Below are 17,574 nucleotides of genomic sequence, written 5' to 3' on the forward strand. Positions count from 1 at the left end.
TGATATATCAGAAAAGCCATGGAACAAGTCATTATATTAAAAACAATAACCGCCTTTGAATTTTTTGTATTAACAAAAACTAACACAACATGGTAGCAAAGAGCATACATCTACCAATATTACTGAAAGAGAAATTCAATACTGAACTACATGGAAAATTTTAACAAACCAGTAAATAATTTCTACTATAACATGGCACAACCTGTCCTATGCATGGCATTAAAGGATAGAAATGTTTACAAAAGATGAAAGCACTAACTCACCACTAAAATGCATCTACCTCAATAACAAGGTCTCAACAAAGGGACTTACACAAATTATGCCTTGGCCCAGTGCTTTGGTGGAATTTCACATAAAAGCAGCAGAGTGTAAAAAAGATTTTCCTGAATTTCCAGTGTTTTTAATAACATTTCTCGAGCAAATCACTGGCCTATGCCACCAATATCCCAACCTTTTAACCAGTAAGGCAAAGACTGAATCTAATTTTGCACAGCATGTAATACTTCAAAGTCCAGCTGGGTGCCAGTACCTCTATGACACCTTCCCTAATTCCTCCCAACTAGAGTAAAACCTCTCTCCTCAGCTCTCTCTTTCACTTTTCTGATGAGCTCATAATCAAACTGTACTATAATTATGCGTAGAATCTCCCTACAAGACTATAATCCCCTTGAGGGAAGGGATTATGCTATATTTCATCTTTCCATCTCCAGAACCTGTCATGATACTTTGTGAATAGAAATATGAAAAAAATCTCAAAAATGAATTGAACTATGCATATAAAACATCTTAGACATAAAGTATTTTATACACGGAAACGACCATTATCTAGAATGAATAAAACCCAGAAAAAAATATTATTTATACTTATCTAAGTCCTCCTCAAGCTATATGTCCAAATGAACACCTCTGACTTAGACAAAAAGAAATGTCATGTATCATGCTAATTTCTTACATTCAACTAAGTTGAAATAGATGACCTTTGCAGTTCCTTCGAAGTCAAAGATTCTAAGACCATATGAATGGATTCTTATTTCATGGCTATTACTAGTAACGAATATGATCCATCCCTCTCTCAACTCAAATTACTTGTTAGACAGTGATGATTACAGAGTAACTTAGCACCCAGCAAAACCTGTCCAAATATATCTTCATGAATATGAGTATGTTAAGTGTCCCTAAACACCATTCACTTACGTACATATGGAATAGGCTCTAAATTCTCATTTGAAGATCTGGTTAGAAATCACCACCTTCCACAGAGCTTCTGTCTTTATCCTCAGAACACCAAAGGAGTCTTCAAAGTATAACTCTTAATTATTCTTTAATATTTGAGGAAGCCAGACAGCACAGTGGATAGGGCATGGGGCTAGGAGTCAGGAATATGAAGTTAAACCTGGCTTCAGACACTTCCTAGCTTTGTGACCCTGGACAAGTCACTTGACTTCTGTCTTCCTCAGTTTCCTTAATGGAAGAAATGAGGATGATAATGATAGCACCTACCTTGCAGCGTTGTTGTAAGGATTAATAAGATAATATTTGTAAAGCACTCAGCACACAGTGCCTGGCACACAGTAGGTGCTTAATAAGTGGTTGGTTTTTTTTCCCCCCTTCCTTCCTTCTGAGGAGCCAGGGGTCTCCAAGAGATTGCTCTATTGGTTTCTGTTATGACTTAGGGCATCTCTACCTGTCATCTGATTTCTCCTGTGGTCCAAGCGGAACTCAAGAATCTGGGAATACACATAATTCTTCATCTCCCAGCATCAACCTCCAGTCTATCCAGCCCAATGTTCTCTGACAGCGACACCAAGGGATATTTGTGGGAAAGAACAGTGATTCTCCCTGATCTTAACCTCAAAGCTTAGAAGAATCCCTAAAACAGCACATACACGAGAATTTCTTGGTTCGAGAAGATTTCTGGAGGGTGTTCATTTCCAAAGTATTGATCTGAACAAAAAGGGTGTCTTGTGTGTTCCACTTTTAAATAGTAGCTATTCAGATTAATGGAGATGTCATAGTTAAAAAAAGGGTGATTCAACATAAAATCTTCTAAGATTTCAAAGAGGTGTCATGGGCCACTCTTTCCACTAAAACAAAAGATGATCTCAAAAATACTGTCCAAAATTCAATCTAAAGCATTAGTTTTTAACTTTTTATGTGTCTTAGACCTCTCTGTCATTCTAAGCCCATGGACACCTTTCTTTAGAATACTATGTTTAAATGCATAAAATAAAATAAATAGGATTACGAAGGAAACCAATTATAATGGAAATATTTATCAAAACTTTTTTTTTACTTTTTTTTAAATTTTTTTTCCCATATGCTTTTGAGTTGAAAATTTTTTCTCCCTTTTTCTTCCCCCCACCCTCCACAAGACGGCCCACAATCTGACATAGGCTTTATGTTTACATACCCATTAAACATATTTTCACATTAGTGAAGTTGTAAGTAAAAATTAAAACCAATAGGAGGAACCATCAGAAAGATGAAACAAAACTCAACAGAAGGTAAAAATAAGTGAGAGCGATTCGACTTCCATAGTTCTTTCTGTGGATGTGGATAGCATTTTCCATCCTGAGGCCTCTGGAGATGTCTTAGATCCTCGTAATGCTGAGAAGGGTTCAGTTTAACATTCTTAGTCATTGCATAACATGGCTGCTATTGTGTACAAAGTCCTCTTGGTTCTGCTCACTTCACTCAGCATCAGACCATATAAGTCTTCCCAGGTTTTTCTGAAGTCAGCCTGTTTATCATTTCTTATAGCACAATAGTATTCCATTACATTCATATACCACAACTTGCTCAGCCATTCCCCAATTGATGGGCATCCTCTCAATTTCCAATTCTTTGCCACCACAAAAAGAGCTGCTATGAATATTTTTGTACATGGGTCCTTTTCCCATTTGTTTGATCTCTTTGGGATATAGCCCTAGAAGTGCTATTGCTGGATCAAAGGGTATGCACATTTTTGTAGCCCTTTGGGCATAGTTCCAAATTGTTCTCCAAAATGGTTGGATCATTTCACAACTCCACCAACAATGTATTAGTGTTCCAATTTTCCCACATCTCTCCAACATTTATCATTTTCCTGTTTTGTCATGTTGGCCAATCTGATAGGTGTGATGTGGTACCTCAGAGTTGTTTTGATTTGCATTTTTCATAGACATAGATGGCTTTAATTTCTTCATCTGAGAACTGTCTGTTCATATCCTTTGACCATTTATCAATTGGGGAATGGCTTGTGTTCTTATAAATTTGTCTTAATTCTCTATATATTTTAGAAATGAGGCCTTTATCAGAAGACTGGTTGTAAAAATTCTTTCCCAATTTTCTACCTTCCTTCTAATCTTAGTTGCATTGGCTTTGTTTGTGCAAAAACTTTTCAATTTAATGTAATCAAAATTATCCATTTTGCTTTTCATAATGTTCTCTATCTCCTGTTTGGTCATGAATTCTTCTGTTCTCCATAGATCTGATAGGTAAACTATTCCTTGTTCTCCCAGTTTACTTATGGTATCAGCCTTTATATCTAAGTCCTGAACCCATTTTGACTTTATTTTGGTATATGGTGTGAGATTTGGGTCTATGCCTAGTTTCTGCCATACTCTTTTCCAGTTTTCCCAGCATTTTTTTCAAAGAGTGGGTTCTTATCCCAGAAGCTGGGGTCTTTGGGTTTATCAAATAATAGATTACTATAGTCATTGACTACTGTGTCTTGCATATTTAACCTATTCCACTGATCCACCTCCCTATTTCTTAGCCAGTACCAAGCAGTTTTGATGATTGCTGCTTTATAATACAATTTAAGATCTGGAATTGCTAGGCCACCTTCCCCTGCATTTCTTTTCATTAGTTCCTTTGATATTCTGGACCTTTTGTTTTTCCAAATGAATCTTGTTATTATTTTTTCTAACTCTATAAAATAATTTTTGGTAGTTTGATTGGTATGGCACTGAATAAGTAAATTAGCTTAGGTAGGATTGTCATTTTTATTATATTAGCTCGGCCTACCCATGAGCAACTGATGTTTTTCCAATTATTTAGATCTGATTTTATTTGTGTGAAAAGTGTTTTGTAATTGTGTTCATAGAGTTCCTGGGTTTGTTTCGGGAGGTAGACTCCTAAATATTTTATAATGTCTACAGTAAGTTTAAATGGGATTTCTCTTTCTATCTCTTGCTGTTGGGCTTTGTTGGTAATATATAGAAATGCTGATGATTTATGTGGGTTTATTTTATAGCCTGCAACTTTGCTAAAGTTGTTTATTATTTCAAGTAGTTTTTTACTTGATTCTCTAGGATTCTCTAAGTATATCATCATGTCATCTGCAAAGAGTGATAGCTTTGTTTCTTCTTTGCCTATTCTAATGCCTTCAATTTCTTTTTCTTCTCTTATTGCTAAAGCTAAGGTTTCCAGTACAATATTGAATAACAGTGGTGATAATGGACATCCTTGTTTCACCCCGATCTTATTGGAAATGCTTCTAGCCTGTCCCCATTACATATAATGCTTGCTGAAGGTTTTAGATATATGCTATTTATTATTTTAAGGAAGACTCCATTTATACCTATGCTTTCTAGTGTTTTTAATAGGAATGGGTGTTGTATTTTATCAAAAGCTTTTTCTGCATCTATTGAGATGATCATGTGGTTTCTGTTGGTTTTGTTGTTGATATGCTCAATGATGCTGATAGTTTTCCTAATATTGAACCAACCCTGCATTCCTGGTATAAATCCTACCTGGTCATAGTGTATTATTCTTGTGATAAGTTGCTGCAATCTACTTGCTAGTATTTTGTTTAAAATTTTTGCATCTATATTCATTAGAGAAATTGGTCTATAATTTTCTTTCTCTATTTTGACTCTTCCTGGTTTAGGTATCAACACCATATTTGTATCATAAAAAGAATTTGGTAAGACTCCTTCTTCACCTATTTTCCCAAATAGTCTATATAGTATTGGAATTAATTGTTCTTTAAATGTTTGATAGAATTCGCATGTAAATCCATCTGGCCCTGGAGATTTTTTCCTAGGGAGTTCATCAATGGCTTGTTCAATTTCTTTTTCTGAGATGGGGTTATTTAAGTATTTTACTTCCTCTTCGGTTAATCTGGGCAATTTATATTTTTGTAAATATGTATCCATTTCACTAAGATTGTCAAATTTGTTGGCATATAGTTGGGCAAAATAATTCCTAATTATTGTTTTAATTTACTGTTCCTTGGTGGTAGCTTCACCCTTTTCATTCTTGATACTAGTAATTTGGTTTTTCTTCTTTTTTTTTAATTAAATTAACCAAAGGCTTATCTATTTTATTGTTTTTTCATAAAACCAGCTCTTAGTTTTATTTATTAGTTCAATAGTTTTCTTAATTTCAATTTTATTAATTTTTCCTTTGGTTTTCAATATTTCTAATTTGGTGTTTAGTTGAGGATTTTTAATTTGTTCTTTTTCTAGTTTTTTTAGTTGTATGCCCAATTCATTAATCTCCTCTTTTTCTATTTTATTTATGTAAGCATTTAGAGATATAAAACTTCCCCTAAGAACTGCTTTCGCTGCATCCCATAGGTTTTGGTATGTTGTCTCATTATTGTCATTCTCTTGAATGAAATTATTGATTGTTTCTATGATTTGTTGTTTGACCCAATCATTTTTTAGGATTAGATTATTTAGTTTCCAATTATTTTTTAGTCTATCTTTCCATGGCCCTTTATTACATATAATTTTTATTGCATCATGATCTGAAAAGGATGCATTTAATATTTCTGCCTTTCTGCATTGGATTGTGAGGTTTTTATGCCCTAGTACATGGTCAATTTTTGTGTATGTGCCATGTACTGATGAGAAAAAAGTATATTCCTTTCTATCCCCATTCAGTTTTCTCCAGAGGTCTATCATACCTAACTTTTCTAATGTTCTATTCACCTCCTTAACTTCTTTCTTGTTTATTTTGTGGTTAGACTTATCTAGTGCGAGAGGGGAGGTTCAGGTCCCCCACTAGTATAGTTTTGCTGTCTATTTCTTCCTGTAACTCCCTGAACTTCTCCTGTAAGAATTTGGATGCTATACCATTTGGTGCATATATGTTTAGTAATGATATTACTTCATTGTCTATGGTGCCTTTTAGCAGGATGTAGTTTCCTTCCTTATCTCTTTTGATTAGATCTATTTTTGCTTTTGCTTTGTCTGAGATCAGGATTGCTACCCCTGCTTTTTTACTTCAGCTGACGCATAATATATTCTGCTCCAGCCTTTTACCTTTACCCTGTATGTGTCACTCTTTTTCAAATGTGTTTCCTGTAAACAACATATTGTAGGATTATGGTTTTTAATCCATTCTGCAATCCATTTCCGTTTTATGGGAGAGTTCATCCCATTCACATTCACAGTTATGATTACTATCTGTGTCTTTTTCTCCATCCTTTTCCCCCATTTGTGCTTTTCTTTCTCATTTTTCCTTTCTCCCCTTCACTAGTGTTTTGCTTTTGACCACCGCCTCCTTCAATCCCTTCCCCCTTTTATTATCCCTTTCCCTTTTCTTCCCCTTTAGTCTTACTGCTGCTTCCCTCCCTTCTTTCCCCCCCTCCCTTTTCTTTCCCCCCTCCCATTTCTTTTCCCCCTCCCATTTCTTTCCCCATTTCCCTCCTACTGCCTATAGGGCAAGTTAGATTTCTATACCTAACTGATTATATTATGCCCTTCTTGAGCCTAATCTGATGAGAGTAAGGTTCAAACAATGCTCCCCACCCCCCTTCCCTCTGCTGTAATAGGATTTTGTGTCTTTTCCTGTAATGTAATTTACCCTTGTCTGCCTTCTCCTTTCTCAGTACCTTTTCTTAGATTAGATTGATCCACTTATTTGGATCGGTAACCCACTTGATTAGATTTTTTTTAATCATTACATCAAAGTCAACTAATATCCACCCTCTTTATGTATACTCCTTTAACAAGGTGTAATAACAATACAGTTCTCAAGGGTTGCAAGTCTCATATTCCCTTGTAGGGGTTTAGACAGCACCCCCCCCCTTATTAACAACATATTGTATCCTTCTGTCCCATTTACCTTTTTAAGTCCTTCTTGAGTCTTGTACTTGAAGATCAAATTTTTTGTTGAGCTCTGGTCTTTTTATCAGGAAAGTTTGGAAGTCTCCTATTTTGTTGAATATCCACCTCCTCCCTTGAAAAATGATGCTCATTTTTGCTGGGTAATTGATCCTTGGATGCATTCCAAGCTCCTTTGCCTTATGGAATATCATGTTCCATGCCCTGCGATCTTTTAATGTAGAAGCTGCAAGGTCCTGTGTAATCCTGACTGTGGTTCCATGATATTTAAATTCTTTCTTTCTGGCTGCTTGAAGCACCTTCTCTTTCATCTGGTAATTTTGGAATTTTGCTATTATATTTCTTGGAGTTGTCAATTTGGGATCTCTTTCAGGTGGTGATCGGTGGATTCTTTCTGTGGTTATTTTCCCTTCTGGTTCTAGGACTTCAGGGCAGTTTTCCTTTATGATTTCCTGAAAGATACTGTCTAGGCTCTTTTTTTCATCATGATTTTCAGGTAGTCCAATAATTTTTAAATTGTCTCTCCTGAGTTGATTTTCCAGGTCGGTTGTTTTACTGATGAGGTATTTTACATTTTCATCGATTTTTTCATTTTTTTGTTTCTGTTTGACTGATTCTTGCTCTCTCATATGAGAGACATTAGTTTCCATTTGTCCAGTTCTAGTTTTTAACAGATTGTTTTCTTCTGTTAGATTTTGTACTTCCTTCTTCAACTGGCCAATTGTGTTTTTTAGGGACTTGTTTTCTTCAGTGTACTCTTCTGTTAGTTTTTGTCCTTTCTTCTTCAGTTGGCCAATTGTGTTTTTTAGGGACTTGTTTTCTTCAGTGTATTTTTTTTCCAACTGGCCAATTGTATTTTTGAAGGACTCTTTTACCTCTCTCATTTGACTATTAAAATCCTACTTGAGCTCTTCTAAGAAGGCTTTTTGGGCTTCAGACCAGTTCATATTCCCTTTTGTTGTTGCAGATGTGGGTTTGTTGACAGTGTTGTCCTCTTCAGAATTTCTGTCTTGATCTTCACTCTTCTCATAATATGAATCTATGGAATGTTTCTTTTTACTCATGGTGTTTCTTTATTCCCTGGCCTTTAAAGAGATTGAGCTCTCCTGCTGGGGCACAGAGGGTATTGACCCAAGCTTCTTGTATTGGGAGCCTAGGTCTTGGTCACTGGCTTTGCGTTCTGGGGCCTCTTATGCTGGGAAGTGGAGGCTGTAGGTTTCTGGCAGCTTACCTTGTGTTGGGCTAGAATCTGCAAGGCTGGAACTTTCAGGCAATTCTAGGTTGCCTGCTTTTCCTTTCCTTTAGCTTTCTTCTGCTCCTTTTAGATGGCTGCTGCAGGATGTTTATCTGCCTGGGGCCCCCTGCAGTGTTGTCTCCCTCGTTTCTGCTAATGCACCAGGAGATTTCTTTGCTGTGGATTGCCGAGACTCCTGGTTGTTTTCTGAGCTGATTTCCACCGGTTCCCCCCACCCTCACTGAGGCACTCAGAGGTCCAGGTGTTGGTGTTTGCCTGCTCTACCACCTGGGCTTCAGGATCTCTTCACAATTAGGGTCTTCAGGGCTCCTACAGCTCACCTGGTGTTGGGTTGGAATCAGCAAGGTTGGGGCTTTAGGAATACTTTAGGTTGTTTTCTTCACCTCCTTTCACATGAGTGCCGCAGGATAGTTATCCGCCTGGGGCCCCTTGTTTTTGCTGAGGCACTGGAAGACCTGTTTGCTGGGCTGCTACACTGCTGCTCCTTGTCCTTCTTCTAGTTCAGGTGTTCCATGGTTTTTTTTTTCTGGGATGATATTTTCTGGGTTTTCAGAGGTTGATAGGGGAGAGTGAGAGTGACTACCTTTTCACTCCGCCATCTTGGCTCCTGGAAGCGGAAGTCCCCATTTAACATTTAATAAAAGGACTTTTACTTAACAACAGCATGAAAAGAATCTTCAGTAAGGATACAGCATTGAATATTTCGGATGGAGCTTCCCTGACTTCCCATTTGTCATGGTGGTATGCCTGGTTGGAACCATGTGTTGATGATGTATAATTCTTTAAAAATAATATTAGGATTTATAAAATTTAAAATGTTTTGAGACAGTAAAGGGAAGCTAAGGACTAATCAAAACACTGTTCTTTTTGTTTGTTTGTTCTAGTTAGTGGAGAAAAAGGAAAATTAAAGAAGCAGTAGCATCCTTGCTTGGGGTAAACATGAGACAATTTGATAACAAATTGAAAACAAATCATTACTGCTTAATTATAATTTTGCTTCTGTTTTCTCTGTTAAAGAGATTTGCACTATAAATAACTACTAGAAATTTCCTACCCAAAGTAAGTAAGGAGATAGTAAGAAGGTAAGTGGGTGATACTGCCTTCCAAGGGGGGCCCTTGGAACTATCCAGGTGGGCATTGAATAAAAATAAGGAGGTGGTGGAAGCATAAGGAAAGACAAGAAAATGAGAAAATTTTGGAAAAACATTTGTACATTTTTTATTTATTGTTTAACAGTGCTAAAGTTGTAGTGATTACATTATTTTGCAAATAAATACACGAAATGCAAGTTATAACCTATCAGTGTTCAAATCCACTGACAGGTTTTAACAAGCAAGTGTTGGCCGGCGAGCATGTTGTCGGGAAGTCCAGCATGTATTGATAGGAATTTCACATATAATGACTTGTTTACGATACTATACGGTTACATGATGCAATACTGCATCATCAGAATTTCAATGCAGGAAAAACCCCAGAAATTTACAATAATTTATTAAATTTAAGATGCATCAGTGAAGAAAAATTTATATTTTTTTCAAATGATGCAAATTTTAAAAAAAGTTAAAGGGTTAAAGAAAGTAGATTTACAGTGGGTCACTGAATAATTTTTATTTTTTTTGAAAAGAGGGCAGTAGGCCAAATAAGTTTGGGAACCTTTTGTCCAGATAAACAATATCCTTAGGTCTTGAGAGAACTGGCAGATGTATTTGATTGCTAAGCTCATTGTCAGTGGTGTTTGGTAGATAATGGAAAATGAGAATGACACCATAAAATTGGAAGAGGGCAAATATTCTGATTTTCAGAAAAGAGAAAAGACAGGAGTATGCAAACTCTAAGCTAATGACTTTGATTCCTAGTAAAATTCTATTATAAAGAGATGGTTGTTGAACGTCTAGAAAGGGAAATGGTGATTACAGAGAACCAGAGTGGCTTCATCAAGAACACACCATAGTAACCTCATTTCTTTCTCTTTCTCTTTCTTTCTCTTTCTTTCTCTTTCTTTCTCTTTCTTTCTCTCCTTCTTTCCTTCCTTCCTTCCTTCCTTCCTTCCTTCCTTCCTTCCTTCCTTCCTTCCTTCCTTCCTTCCTTTCTTCCTTCCTTCCTTTCTCCCTTTCTCCCTCCCTTTCTCTCTTTGGATTGGGTTACTAAACCAGTAGATGAAGGAAATCCTTTGGATATAATTTACTTAGATTTTAACAAAGCTTATGATAAATTATCTCACACTGTTCTGATGGAAAAGATGGAAAGATATTAACTAGATGATAATACAGTTAAATTGAGAACTGGTTGGAGAGCTGTGTTCAAAGATAAGTTGTTAATCTTTCATTGTCATTGGAGCAGGGGCTGCTAGTGCTGTATCTCAGGGATATGTGTTTGCTTATATTCCAGTGAACATTTTTATCAGTGACTTAGGTGTGAAGCTCTGAATTGAGGGTTTTATTATATTTTTTTATTGGTTTAATCAGGGAGTAGTAGGAGGGACAGATTAATAAAAGAAAAAAAGTTGCAGGTGACACAAAGCTGGGAGGAATAGATAAAATACTGGGTTTTAAGTCAGAATCCAAAAAGATCTCAACCACCTAGAGCATTGAGCTGAATCTAATAAGACAAAAGTCGGTAAAGATAAATGTAAAGTCTTACATTTGAGTATAGAAAATTAACAAATATAAAATGAAGTAGACATGAATAGATAGGTGTTCCGACAAAGATCTGTGTGAGGGTTTTAGTGGATTGTAAACTCAATATGAATCAATAGCATGATGTGTCAGCTTCCTGCCTCAACCCTGCCCCTTCAGAAAACAAAAATCTAACCCAGTCTTGGACTGCATTAAGAGAGGCCTAGCTTCTAAGTAATAGAGTGTGAATAGTCCCACTATAATTTGCCTTGATTAGATCCCATCTTAAGTAGTCTATTTAGGAACCACAGTAGGAGTACGTCACCTTTTAAGGAGAATAACTAGCTAGTGACTGGTTTTGAGGCCATGTTACATGTAAATCAGTTGACGTAACTGAGCATTCTTGGCTTGGAGAAGAGAGTTCAGGGGTATATGATAGCTATATTCAAGACTTGAGGGACTATTGTGTGGAAGATGGATTAGACTTGTTTTGTTTGGCCAGAGGGAAGAACTAGAAGCTGTTAGAGGAAAATTTAGGTTCCATGTCACGAAAAACATCCTAATCATTAGAATGTCCAAAAGTGAAATGGATTGTCATAGGAAGTGATGAAGAATTCCTCATTGAAGAATTTTAAGTAGAAGCTGAGTAATCACTTGTTTCTCCATCACCTCAGCAGGAGAGTTGAATCTCTGGTTTTGGTTCCAGAGCAGAGGAGTGAGCTGAAGCTTAGTGATTAACTCCTTAAGAGTTAAGCTCTATCTGGAGGTCTGACCTCAGGTACTCCTCTGTGGTCAGACCTCCAGATAGAGCTCAGAAAACAATAGCATGAAAAACCTGAAACTCAAGACATTATCCCTCATACCACAGAACTAGAGCCCAACTAAAACATAAAGTTAATAGCCAAGAAATAAGTCACTTTTTAGAAAATGAGTAAACACAAGAGAAAGAACTTGATCATAGATAGCTAATGTGATGATAGAGAAGATCTGGGTTTAAACTCAGAAGAAAACAGTGAAGTTAAAACAGCTACTCTACTTCTAAGAAAAATGTAAAGTGGTCACAAGCCCACAGAGAGATCTTGGAAGAACTCAAAAAGTACTTTAAAAATAAAATCATAGAAGTCCACAGAATTAGGAAAAAAGAGTAATTGAAGAAAATCAAGAAAATTTTGAAAGGAAAGTCAACCAGTTGGAAAAAGAGAGCCAAAAACTTACAAAAGAAAATAACTCCTTAAAAATTGGAATTGGGCAAGAGGAAGGTAATGACTTCATAAGACACTAAGAAATAATAAAACAAAATAAAAAATTAAAAAAATAGAAGAGAATGTGAAACATTTCATTAGAAAAACAACTTACCTGGAAAATAAATTGAGGAGAGACAATGTAAGAATTGCTGGACTACTGAAAGTTATGATCAAAAAGAGAGTCAACACTGTGCTTCAAGAATTTTTTAAGGAAAATTGCCCTGAAGTTTTAGAATTACAGGGTAAACTAGAAATTGGAAAAAGTCCACCAGTCACCATCTGAAAGAGATCCCAAGATGAAAACTCACAGCAACAGTACAGCTTAGTTTGAAGCTCCCAGGTCAAGGAGAAAATATTACAAGCAACTAGAAAGAAACAATTTAAATACTATGGAGCTACAGTCAGGATAATATAAGATTTAGTGGCTTCTATGTTAAAATAACAGAGGGCATGGAACATGATATACCAAAGAGCAAAGGATCTGGTTTTGTAACTAAGAATAACTTACGCAGTAAAACTGAGTGTAATTCTGCATGGGGTGGGGAGAAAGGCTATTTAATGAATTAAAGGACTTTTAGGTATTTGTGAGGAAAAGACGGGAACTGGATGGAAAATGTGACCTACAAGAATCAGAAACATAAGGTAAATGTGAAAGACCAATTATAAGGAATTTAATAAGGTCAAACTCTTTACTTCTTATGTGGGAAAACGTTATAACTCTTAAGAATGTTGTCATTATTAGGGTAGTTTAAAAGAGCATACATAGCTAGAAGCCTTGGTTTTGAGTTGAGTAAGATGGGATGATTCTAAAAAATAAAAATGGGTAGAGAGTGGTAACATGGAGCAATTATCTGATACAAACAAGTCATGAAGGGAAGAACTGTTAGAGTGGAGGGCAGGATGGGGTGGAGGCCTGATAGTGCTAGAATCTTATTCTCACCAGAACTGAGTTAACATATACATCTATCAGGATATAAAAGTCTAATTAACTTGCAGAGAAATTGGAGGGCCAGGAGATAGAATAAGGGAAGAACTTTTAGAAGGGTATGCAGATTAAGAAATAAAAGGGTGAGGAGATAAGGGAGGGACTCTTAGGGTGTGCAGATCAAGAAATAAAAGAGTAAAGGGAGAGGTTGAGGGAGAGATTCTTAGAAGAGGTATGGATTAGGGAGGCTATGGTCAGAAGTAAATTAATGTCTGAGGAGGGATAGAGCAAAAAAAGAGGGAGAGAAGGATAAACAGTGAGGAAAAATAGGATGGAGGGAAATACGTAACTAGTGATTATAACTATGCAATATGAATGGGATGAATGCATCCATAAAACAAAATGGATAGCAGAATTGATTAAAAAAACAGAATTCAACAATATGTTGTTTACAAGAAATACATTTAAAAATTAGAGATACATATGGAGTAAAAATAAAGGACTGGAATAGAATTTAATTATGCTTCATAATCATGAAAAAAAAAAAGCAGGGGTAGCAATCATGATCTCAGACAAAGTTAAAGCTAAAACAGATTTAATTAAAAGAGATAAGCAGGGAAACTACCTTATGATAAAAGGCACCATAGATAATGAAATAATATCAATACTAAACCTATATTCACCAAATGCTATAACATTCAAATTTTTAAAGGGAAAGCTAAATGAATTACAGGTGAAAATACGTAGCAAAACTGTAATAATGGGGAACTTCAACCTTCCCTTCTTAGAACAAGATAAATCTAACAAAAAAATAAATAAATAAGAAATAACTCAAGGAGATGAAGAGAATCTTAGCTGAGCTAGATATGTATAATAGCTATCTGGAGAGAATTGAATGGGAATAGAAACAAATATACTTTTTTCTCAGTGGTACATGGTATATATCGTTACAAAAATTGACCATATGTTAGGGCATAAAAACTTTATAATTAAATACAGAAAAGCAGAAATATTAAATGTAGCCTTTTCAGATTATAATAAAATAAGATTATATATAACAAGGGACCATGGAAACACAGATTAAAAATTAATTGAAGACTAAATAACCTAATCTTAAAGAATGAGTAGATTAAAAAGCAAGTCATAGAAACAGTAAATAAGCTTTTTTAAAAAAATGATAATATTGAGGCAATATACTGAAACCTATAGGATGTAGCAAAAGCAGTAATCAAACGAGTATGTATGTCTCTAAATGCTTACATCAATAAGACAGAGAAAGAGCAGACCAAGAAATTGGGTATGCAGTTTAAAAATTATAAAAAGAGCAAACTGGGGCAGCTAGGTGGCGCAGTGGATAGAGCTCCGGAATTGGAGTCAGGAGGACCAGAGTTCCAATTTTACCTCAGACACCTGAAACTTGCTAGCTGTGTGACTGTGGGCAAGTCACTTAACCCCCATTGCTTCACCAAAAAGCAAAAAAATTAAAAAATTAAAAATTAAAAATCCCCAATTAAATACCAAATTGGAAGCCTAAAAATTAAAGGTAAGAGTAATGTAACTGAATGTAAGAAAACCGTTGAATTAATAAATAAAACTGCAACCTGGTTTTATGAAAAACCAATTAAATAGATAACTCATTGGTTAATATGATTAAAAAAGGAGAAGAAAATCAAACCAATAGTATCAAAAATGAACTGAGCTGTGGCCACTGTACGTGCTACAACTTCTTGGAGCTACTCGTGACAGTTGGGTTGCAAGTGGACACCAGATGTGGAAAGCAGCTCTGAAAAGGGCTGGGCAGCCCTGACAGCAGAGGTACTAGCCTTCCCTGACACCTGTACACTCCATTCAACGTTATAGTAGAAATACTAGCAATAGTAATAAAAGAAGAAAAAGAAATTAAAGGAATCAGAATAGGCGATGAGGTAATAAAACTATCTCTTTTCAAAGATGATGTACTCAGAAAATCCTAGAAATCCAACTAAAAACTAGTTGAAACAGTAATTTTACAAAAGAAGCAAGACAGAAAATAAATGCACATAAATCACTAACATTTCTATATATCACCAAAAAAAACCTGCAAGAAGAGATCATAAGAGATACCCCATTTAAAATAACCATAGACAACATAAAATATCTGGCATTATACCTGTGAAGGCAGACCTAGGAACTACATGAATATAATTATAGAATACTTTTTATACAAATAAAGTCACATTTACATAATTGGAGAAATATTAATTGTTCATAGGGGCAGAGCCAATATAATAAAAATGACAATTCTGTTTACATTGATTTGTTCAATTCCATTCCAATTAAATTACCAATTTTTTTATTTTTTAAGTTTTTGCTTTTTGATGAGGCAGTCGGGGTTAAGTGACTTGCCCACAGTCACACAGCTAGTAAGTGTCATGTCTGAGGCCTGATTTGAACTTAGGTCCTTCTGACTCCAAGGCCAGAGCTCTATGTACTGTACCACCTAGCTGCGCGCCCCCCCCAATTATTTTATTAAGCTAGAAAAACTAATAAAAAATTTATTTGGAAGAACAAAATGTCAGGAATGTCAAAGGAATGAATGAAAAATAAATGTAAAGGAAGGAGGTTCAGCAGTACCAGATCTTAAATTATATATTATAAGGGAGTAATTATCAAAACTATGTGATACTGACCAAGAAATAGAAAGGAGGATCAGTGGAACAGAGTAGACATATAGTATACAGTAGTAAATTATTATAGTAACCTTGTGTTTGACAAATATAAAGATTTAAGCTTTGGAGTAAGAATTCACTATTTTGTAAAAATATTTTGGAATAATAGAATGCAATCTGGCAGAAATTGGGTAGAGACCAGTGTCTTCCCCAGACCTGTACAGCATCGTGGCCTGCTTCCACCAAAGGGTTTCTAGCCGCCTGTGAAAATGCAGATCCCATATATATAGCCTGTACCAGATTGCATGCTATCTTGGGGAGAGAGGTTGGGTTGTAGGGGGAGAAAAATTTAAAACTCAAAAGCTTATGGAAGTGGTTGTTGATAAATCAAAATAAATTAATTTAAAAAAATGCAGATCCCTCAGCAAAACTGACTATGCAGAAATTCCCTTAGAGCAGGCCTGTACAACATAAGTCACTTGCAGGCTGCCAAAGGATTTGGGGCGGCCCCGGAAAAATGTAGGGAATGTAAAACAGGCTTGCACAATATCCAGCCCATGGATCCTGTGTCGTGTAGGCAGGCCTGCCTTACATCATTTACCATGATAAGATCAAAATGGATACATGATCTAAATATTAAGGGAGATATCATAAGTAAATTAAAAGAACATGGAACATATTGCCTATTAGACATATGGCTAGGAGAAAAATTTATGAACAAACAAGAGATAGAAAATATCATGAGATGTAAAATGGTTAATTTTGATTACATTAAATTAAAAAGAGAGGCAGCTAGGGGGCACAGTGGATAGAGCACTGGCCCTGGAGTCAGGAGGACCTGAGTTCAAATCTGGCCTCAGATACATAACATTCACCAGCTGTGTGACTCTGGGCAAGTCACTTAACCCCAATTGCCTCACGTATATACATACATACTTGCATGCATGTGTGCTTTGTTAACAAGGTAGTCAAGATTGAAAGGAAAACAAAAAATTGGGGAAAAACATTTTTGTAGACAGTTTTTTTGCATAAAGGTCTTTTATCTCAAATATAAAGAGAACTTTGTCAAATTTATAAGAATATGAGTCATTCCCCAATTGAAAAATGATCAAAGGATATGAACAGAAAGCTTTTTGATGAAGAAATCAGAGCTATCTATAGTCATTTGAAAAAATGCTCTGAATCATTATTGACTGGAGAAGTGCAGATTAAAACAACTTTGAGTTATCATCTCACACCTATCAGATTGACTAAAATGATAGAAGGGAAAATAACAAATGTTGGAGAGGATATAGAAAAATTAGATACTAATGCACTGTTGGTGGAAGTGTGAACTGATCCAACCCTTTTGGAGAATTATCTGGAGTTATGCCCAAAGAGTTAATAAAACTGTGTATACCCTTTGACCCAGCAATACCACTCTTAGGTTTGTTTTCAAGGTGATCAAGGAAAAAGGAAAAGAACCTATATGTTTATATATGTGTGTGTGTGTATATGTATATATTTGTATGTATATATGTATTTCTATATGGATGTGTGTATATATATGTGTGTATATATGTATATATATCTCTATACATCACTGTTTTTGTGGTGTCAAAGAACAGAAATTGAGGAGATGCTCATCAGTTGGGGAATGGCTAAAGAAGTTGTGAGTAATTGTGATGTAACACTACTGTGTTGTAAGAAATGATGAGCTTGTTGGTTTTAGAAAAACATGGAAAGACTTACACGAAATAATTAGAAGTGAAATGAGCAGAAACAAGAGAACATTGCGTACAGTAACAGCAATATTGTTTGAAGAATAACTGTGTGTGTTATAAATACTC

At 35.6% G+C, this 17,574-nt stretch overlaps 1 protein-coding gene across 1 annotated transcript in view; it reads right to left on the reverse strand.

Annotated features, from left to right (window-relative positions):
* Positions 1-17,574, reverse strand: part of ZC3H3 (zinc finger CCCH-type containing 3) — a 524,599-nt gene that overhangs the window by 389,317 nt on the left and 117,708 nt on the right.

This window comes from Phascolarctos cinereus, unplaced genomic scaffold, assembly GCF_003287225.1.
Source record: "Phascolarctos cinereus isolate Bilbo 61053 unplaced genomic scaffold, phaCin_HiC Scaffold_4;HRSCAF=312, whole genome shotgun sequence".
Lineage (NCBI taxonomy): Eukaryota > Metazoa > Chordata > Mammalia > Diprotodontia > Phascolarctidae > Phascolarctos > Phascolarctos cinereus.